Genomic DNA, 7,190 nt, shown 5'->3' on the forward strand with positions numbered 1-7,190 from the left:
CTCAGAGTTTTCAGGGTGGTGATGACTTTCCTGTAGTTTATTTTCATTCATATATAAGACAACATTTATCTTGCTGCAACAAATAAAGCTGTAATACTTATTGTAAACTGCAGTTTCATGGAAATGCTCATTTTAGCTTCCTGGTAAAATGGAATACGATGTAGGAAAAATAAGTGTTCGTGATTTGAAAGTTTTTTTAGTGTGACCCATAAATGAAATTCCTTGGTTTCTTGTTCCCTTTTTGGTACCTCTACACTTCCTCCTCTTAAACCCTGAGCTGAAGGCAAAATGACTAGCAGCCTGAGTGTACTGGAATTCCTGGGCCTCCGCAGGCCATGCAGGCAGCCTGTATATTTAACTGTGAGGAATTCACATAAAATACAGACATGTTTTTATTGTGGAGGCAGGAGCAGCTATTCTTGGCACATAAAATTAGTTGCATGGCAATATTGCTTTCAAATATGTACAAGGAAAGGCAATAGGGATTAACTATTTCCTGATTTGTTAACTCTGCTGTTATTTTGTAGAAGAGCTTGATAGAATTACCTACTTTGATGCATTATACAACAGCAAAGAAAATCCAAAGCCACATACTGTTTTTGTTTAAGCAGAGTCTCCAATTCCATCAATAATCTACCATTTCGAGTGACATGCTCCCTGACAGCTAAGAACCTGGTTTACATTGTACCTTGAAAAGTGCTGCTCAAGCATTTTTGTATTTTAAAATATCTACAGGACCAAAAGTAGGCCAAACTCAAATAGTTCCTTTTAGATGAATGCAGAGGACCAGGTGGTTTCATGCTAAAGTATCACATATGAGGATTAATTACAGTACAAAGCTCTGGATATTGTGCAATATTTTTATACTGTATTTTGTTATTTAACTAGAATGGAGCTGAAGTAGTTTGTGTATTTCTGGTGTTTGGAGAACCTCATATGGTCTGGATACTGTTCTATTGAATCAGAGAGACTGCACTATCTTATAATATGTTGGGGAACTAAGGTGGATCCATTAAAAAGTAGGCACATACTATTTGAAAGTAATTAGCATTATTGTGCCATGGTAATTGAATCAGTCTGGTCTGGAAGAATGAGCATGAGATTGGGAGGCAGGAGGTCCCGTGTGCTAATGTTAGCTCTACCCCCTGACTCACCATCTGGCCTAGGACAAGTCACTTCACCCTTCTGCCCCAACTACAAAATGGGGATAATTCTCATTATCTCACAGGGGTGTTTTTGCAGATTAATCAGTTAATATCTGTACAGAGCTTTCAATGCATGTGCTCTACAAAAAGTTAAGAATTTTTACTAAACATCAGTTTCTACTTAGCATAAGACTGAACAAAGACATCGGCATTACTGTGGTATTGCAAGTAATTATTTTTCAGTAGTTCCTGTAAGGTGTTCAGTATCTCATGCAAGATACCAGCCACTCTCTCTTCCCAGCACATTTTGTCCTTGGAAGTAGCTAACATTAGCATAATATGTATTCCTATTGTGATAATGTTATTGACTTTTAAAGGCAAAACTATAAAGTTTTTAAGCATGACCACTGTCTGTGATGCCCTTGCAGAGGGATCTATTTGATGATCTAATAAGGGTTCTTTATCTGTAATGATATTAGATTATTCCCCATGTTTGACAGAGTAATCTTTTCCACCTTTAAGTGGAATATATTTTTCAGACGCAGTTCTGCTTCCGTCCCCTGCCTAGCTTGTTACTCACTCTATTCCACAACAACTATGGCTCAGGGAACTCCACTGGCCCCCTTGAACAGATATATGGAAAAATGGACAAATCGGGTACTTTTTGATGTCTCTCTTAGCAGATTTCACTGGCAAGAATTGAGTCACTTCATTGGGCAATGAGACTTGATTGATATTGTGGCATCACTCACAATGGCACTATCTTTGGAAACTAGAGAATTCATGTACTGAGAGTGGTACAAATCCATCAAGCTCTTAGTGATCGCTTAATCTTTCATCGTTGGGTGGAACATTAATACAAGATGACCATGTGGATAAAGTAGTCTAGACCTATTCCATCCCTATTTTTTATTTTGTATCTTTTTAAATACCAAGTAATGACGGTATATAAAGGCCTTTCCCATTTTCCATTTTTCTTTTTAAAGCCAGGTACCCAAACTACTCTTTGTGTCTTTGAAGAACAGCTCGAATGAAATTGCTTATTACAACAGAGAGCAGGAAGGTTAAAAAAAAGACTCTAATTAGATTCCCTATTCATACACTTTGATGGGTAAGTGCAATTGTGGTAACTGTCTGGATCTGAATGTGCCAGGCCAATGTGTTTATCATCCACATTCTAAGAAGTTGTTGCTCTAATAAAAATCCAGACAGAATATGTCTGAGAAATCTTACGTCCTCGGCCTTGCTCACCAAATGTAAAGGGTTTTGTTATAGGACTTAGCTAAATTAAAACTGCCATCCTCATTCCAGAAGCACCTAGAAAGTGCAAAGAAGGTGGAAGAGAGACTATTTCACAGGAAAATCCTAAATCTATTTCTCTGGAAAATGCATACAGCCCTGAAGAGAGAAAGCTATATCTATGCACACACTTATCTGGAGTGCAGTTTCTACAGCTCAATGCAATGTATATGCTGTCAACTGAAGAAAAGATTCATAATGGAATAATTGTAATCACAGAAATATGCAATGCTAAATAAGACAATAGGTAACTACCACACACATCTGTTGTCAATTGAGGGAAGTATTGAAACTTTAGCTTATTTTACAATCTAAACAGTTGTACCTCTGTGTGGGGATTTGGTCCAGTCTGCATATTACTTCAAGGTTACTTGTGTCTCTTTCACTAGTATTTTATAATGGAGGCACAAGTGGGACCAAACTGAGCTGATCTATATGCATCATCTTCAGATACTAAAATCTAAACTAAGCTAATTTTTTCTTCAATTAATGTATTTAAAAGTATATTTAAACTAGTTTCTGATTATTTAATATCACCCACTCGTGGCTTCTGTTTTATTCCAGCTCTTGTGAGTTATGAGGTTATCCCTAACTTGTGAAAATATTTCACATTTTAGACTCCACAACATTACTTATTCATAGAAAGAGTGAGAGGAAGGAATATGTATTTATATGCATATTAATTTTTGATTATCCAAATTATATGCTTCATCATATCCATAGTAAAGAAAAGCCACAAACATATTTAAGAATTTCTTTTTTGTGCCAGATCACTGGGTTATATCTTTCTCTGAGCATTGTCAGTTCTTATATTGTGCTGTTTCATTTTCCTTTGCAATACACTGGTGGATTCAGTCAACTACAGTCTACTTCACTTACTTTTAAAGGTAAATGTTGTCTTAGTGTCTACAAATGTGTACTAACAAAAGTCACGCAGACATTCATTAGTTTATAAACACTGCACTTAAAAACAGTTGTACATTGAAATGACCAACAGCCAAAGGGAACACAATAGTCGGTAACTAAACAAAAGTGATGCTGATGTAATCAAATTACATGTTAACATACTTTGAGACACTGGGTTGTCAAAAAGAAAACTGGCTTTTACTCTGTTTACTTTCTTGTATATTTTTTTTTAAGTGTGAAAAAGATCACAAGCTAAATTATACCTTGGGGATCCTTTTTTCAGCCACTTAATTATATGAAATGATAATCTAAGCAACATTTGATCAAATTTTTCATTAGAATGCCCTTTAATTTTTCATTAGCTTCATAATTAACTGAATTTCTACAGTCATCAGCCTGTTTACAGCTTTTTGCTTTGTAATGTACTGTGCCATATCCCTCTCTTTTTTTTCAGATTATAACACAAAGTATAATACTGCCACATTATATCCTTTGCTGAATGACTGGAACTTCCATTTCTACATGGCATCGGACTAATACCTATATTTCTGTAGGTAAATGGGGAGAAAGTGTTTCTCGCTATAAATCTTATTTGAGTTCTCATTTTATTTTATTAAAGTGGGGAGGAGCGGAAATTAAACTAAAAAATTCAAAATGAAATTGAAGAGCTGGGCTGCTGAAACTGAAGACAGAACCTGACATGATTTCACCACAAATAATGCTTCTGGACCTTTATAGGGCAAGCTGCAGCTTGAATGGATGATATCTTAGGTTTTGTAAAGCTAAGGGACTTATCTATTTAAAAAAAAATCAGTCAGATAAGAGAATCTAAAGTTATGTCAAACAAATTACATTTTAGTTATTAGTAGCTAGTTTGTAAATATCAAAGACCCACTTATTGTAGTGCTTGGAGCTGCATTTGCATGCTGATGAAATGCAAGTGGATGGCTGTGAACTGTAGGGTTATCTCTAGTGGAGCAGTGGGAGCTCCAGAATCAGACAGTTGAGCATCTGACCGACTCAAGAGTCCAAGCTGCAGACCTCTTCTATTCACTTTCTTCACAACAATTAAAATATGCAAAGTGATAATTTTCCTTAAGTAGCCTTAAATGTGCGATCTATTTAAATGTGAAGAAAATTGCCTGAAGCTTCTGGTGTGAGGGACAAAAAAGAATAAATTATGCAAATAGCAGAAAAGGACTCTACCACTTGAACGCCTAATTTTCCTGTAATAAGCATACTGTTTCATTTAATTTTTTGCCTCTTATTAAAAGTGACAGTTCTTTTGCACTGTCTGATGGTTATATCTGACACAAGCTAGGGAAATGACTGCTAGACTAAATGCTAAAGCATTTTGGTAGCTTTTTTAGATGATGGTTACATTCACAAAGTAATTATGCACTGAAGAGTCGAGAAATAAGGTTTAATTACACAGTAATCGCTTCTGATGGACATGGCAGAAGTGTGAACACCGCCAGACTGCAATCCATCAATGACAAACCCCTGGCCACTTTTAATTCCTCCTCATTTGCATCATAACCTCCGCACCAAGTTGCACAAATGCTGTTAAATGTTAATAGGAGCTGTCTCTCCACTCAAAATGAATGCTTAAGCTGTTTCTTTCTTTTTTTTTTTTTTCTCCTCCACCTCAGACCTTCAAAACCAGCTCCTCTCTGAGAGCAGGCATTAAGCACAGAGCATGGTGCGTGGTCACTGTTGTGCTAATTGGGAGCAACACTTAAAGTTTTATCTCTCAAGCGCTAATAATGCACACTGCTGACAAACCAGTGAATAAGTAATGTACTTGGAGGGGGGGGTGAGAGGGGAGAAACTGGCATGCCTAGAATGAAAAATGCAGTTGGGACCGTTGTTCAGTGACTAGCTATTTGATTAGGCCCTGTAGTCATATTTAATCCAGATCCTTGGGGAGCACAGACAAAATTACATCTTCATCTCATCAAACATTCAGCCATTTTTAAGCATTCAGCTGATCAAGCTTTTATTGTTTCTCTTGCAGTTACACAGAGACAATGATGTCCTATGTTCTTCATTCCATAACCCTGCAAAGCTAAGCCTAAACTAGCTGTGTTCCTCCTTCTGTCAGGGCATGAGGGTGTAGTGGGGCTCTACCACTTCCACTCTGGTTACCAAACATGCCAGTCAATGTTGTCCCAATATGTATATTTGCGTTTCCTTTCAAAATCCTTCTTTTTTTTCCTTTTTCCTTTCCACTTTTAGTCTCCTCTCCTTGAAGCCCGGTCCATTTCATAGGACAGGTCTGCATCATTAAATTTTAAATGGATCTTTTTCTGTTAAGCAGCAGGTATCACTTTCGTCCTGACAAGAGAAGGCTCCCCCTGCCGCCTGTCCACCAATGCTTCCAGCTGTCTGCTTTGCAGAACAGGCAAGGCAATTTGTAAGCAATCTGCTAAGTTTAACAGTAGACTCTAAGAAGTGACAAAAAAGAGCCTTTTTCTGCATGAAGATTGAGAATTATCAACACCTTTCAGTGCATAATAGTTAAGCCTTTATCACTTCAGGAGCTGCTGATAAGGTTAAGAACACTAGACAAACTGCTCATTAGTGGAAAGGTTTGCCTTTTACATTAAAGACTGCTGGGTACTGAAGTTCCTCTAGTGAGCAATACATCCCTGGCATTTGAAAAGAACGAGCTAATCGTTGTACATAAATGAATATGGAAAAGGAAAGCTGGTAAGTTCTGGTGATATTAGGGAGGTTTTTCCTGTACATTAATTGTATGCCTTTCTGTGATGCACCAAAGCTGCAAACACCAATGATGCAGAAGGCTGCATTCACTGGTCAAAGACTGTGTCTACAGGGGGAGCATTGGTGTATATTGGCTATGAGACTTGAATTACCAAGTCAACTAACTGCTCAAAAAGAACGAGGAGTACTTGTGACACCTTAGAGACTAACAAAAGTGATCTAAACAACATAGAAGTTACAAGACTAGTGACCTTACTTTGCCTGATTACCCATTAGCTCCCGCTGTGCTACATTTGTGTTAGCAATGGTAAGAAAATTAAGGAAAAAAAGGCTAGAGTAAGTAAGGGCCAGGAAGCTCATTTCATCAACATTCTGAAGTCAAACCCGAAAGAACTTTTCAGCCCTATCTCCCTACAGACTATTTAATATGTACATGGTATTAACACATACACGGATCAACCAGGGTGGGCTGTATTGTGATAGGTGGTGTACAAAATTACAGAAAAGGACAGTTCCTGCCCCAAATAGCTGATAACTAAAAGACAAGATATAACAGATTGATGAGGCAAACCAGGGTGTCAGGTTAAACAGGATGTAGTATATGAGTGATGTACCCTCACTGCTTGCTGACTGTATCTTGATCTCACCCACTGTATACCCCCCCATTGGGGACATTGCAGACTATATATGTTATGTGCTGTCCAATACCAAAATACTAGCATCCCCCTATACTCTGTATGTTACCCCCGGTGACCAATAACTGACGTTTCAAACTCTCTGTATCATCTAATTTTAAACATTTTCTATTGAACATGGCTAACTAGGTAGGTCCCAGCAAGGTTATACCATTGCCATAATTTCTTTATAAGGGAAAAAAATCCTTACACACCCTGATGAAGGAATCCATGCAACAATATAGGTACATTTATGCTAGGGTTCTAACCATGTTTAAAGATGGACTTTTCTAGAAAAGTGCCTAATATTGTCTGAAATTTCTGTGAAGATAGACTCAGCCTTATTATAAAAGGGTTTATACAAATCTTGCAGTTTTGGTAGCAGAGGCACTGTAGGTATACTCGGTAGGACCTAACCTATACCAGTGCCTGTCTACAA

This window comes from Gopherus flavomarginatus, chromosome 10 (genome assembly GCF_025201925.1).
Source record: "Gopherus flavomarginatus isolate rGopFla2 chromosome 10, rGopFla2.mat.asm, whole genome shotgun sequence".
Taxonomy (NCBI): Eukaryota; Metazoa; Chordata; order Testudines; family Testudinidae; genus Gopherus; species Gopherus flavomarginatus.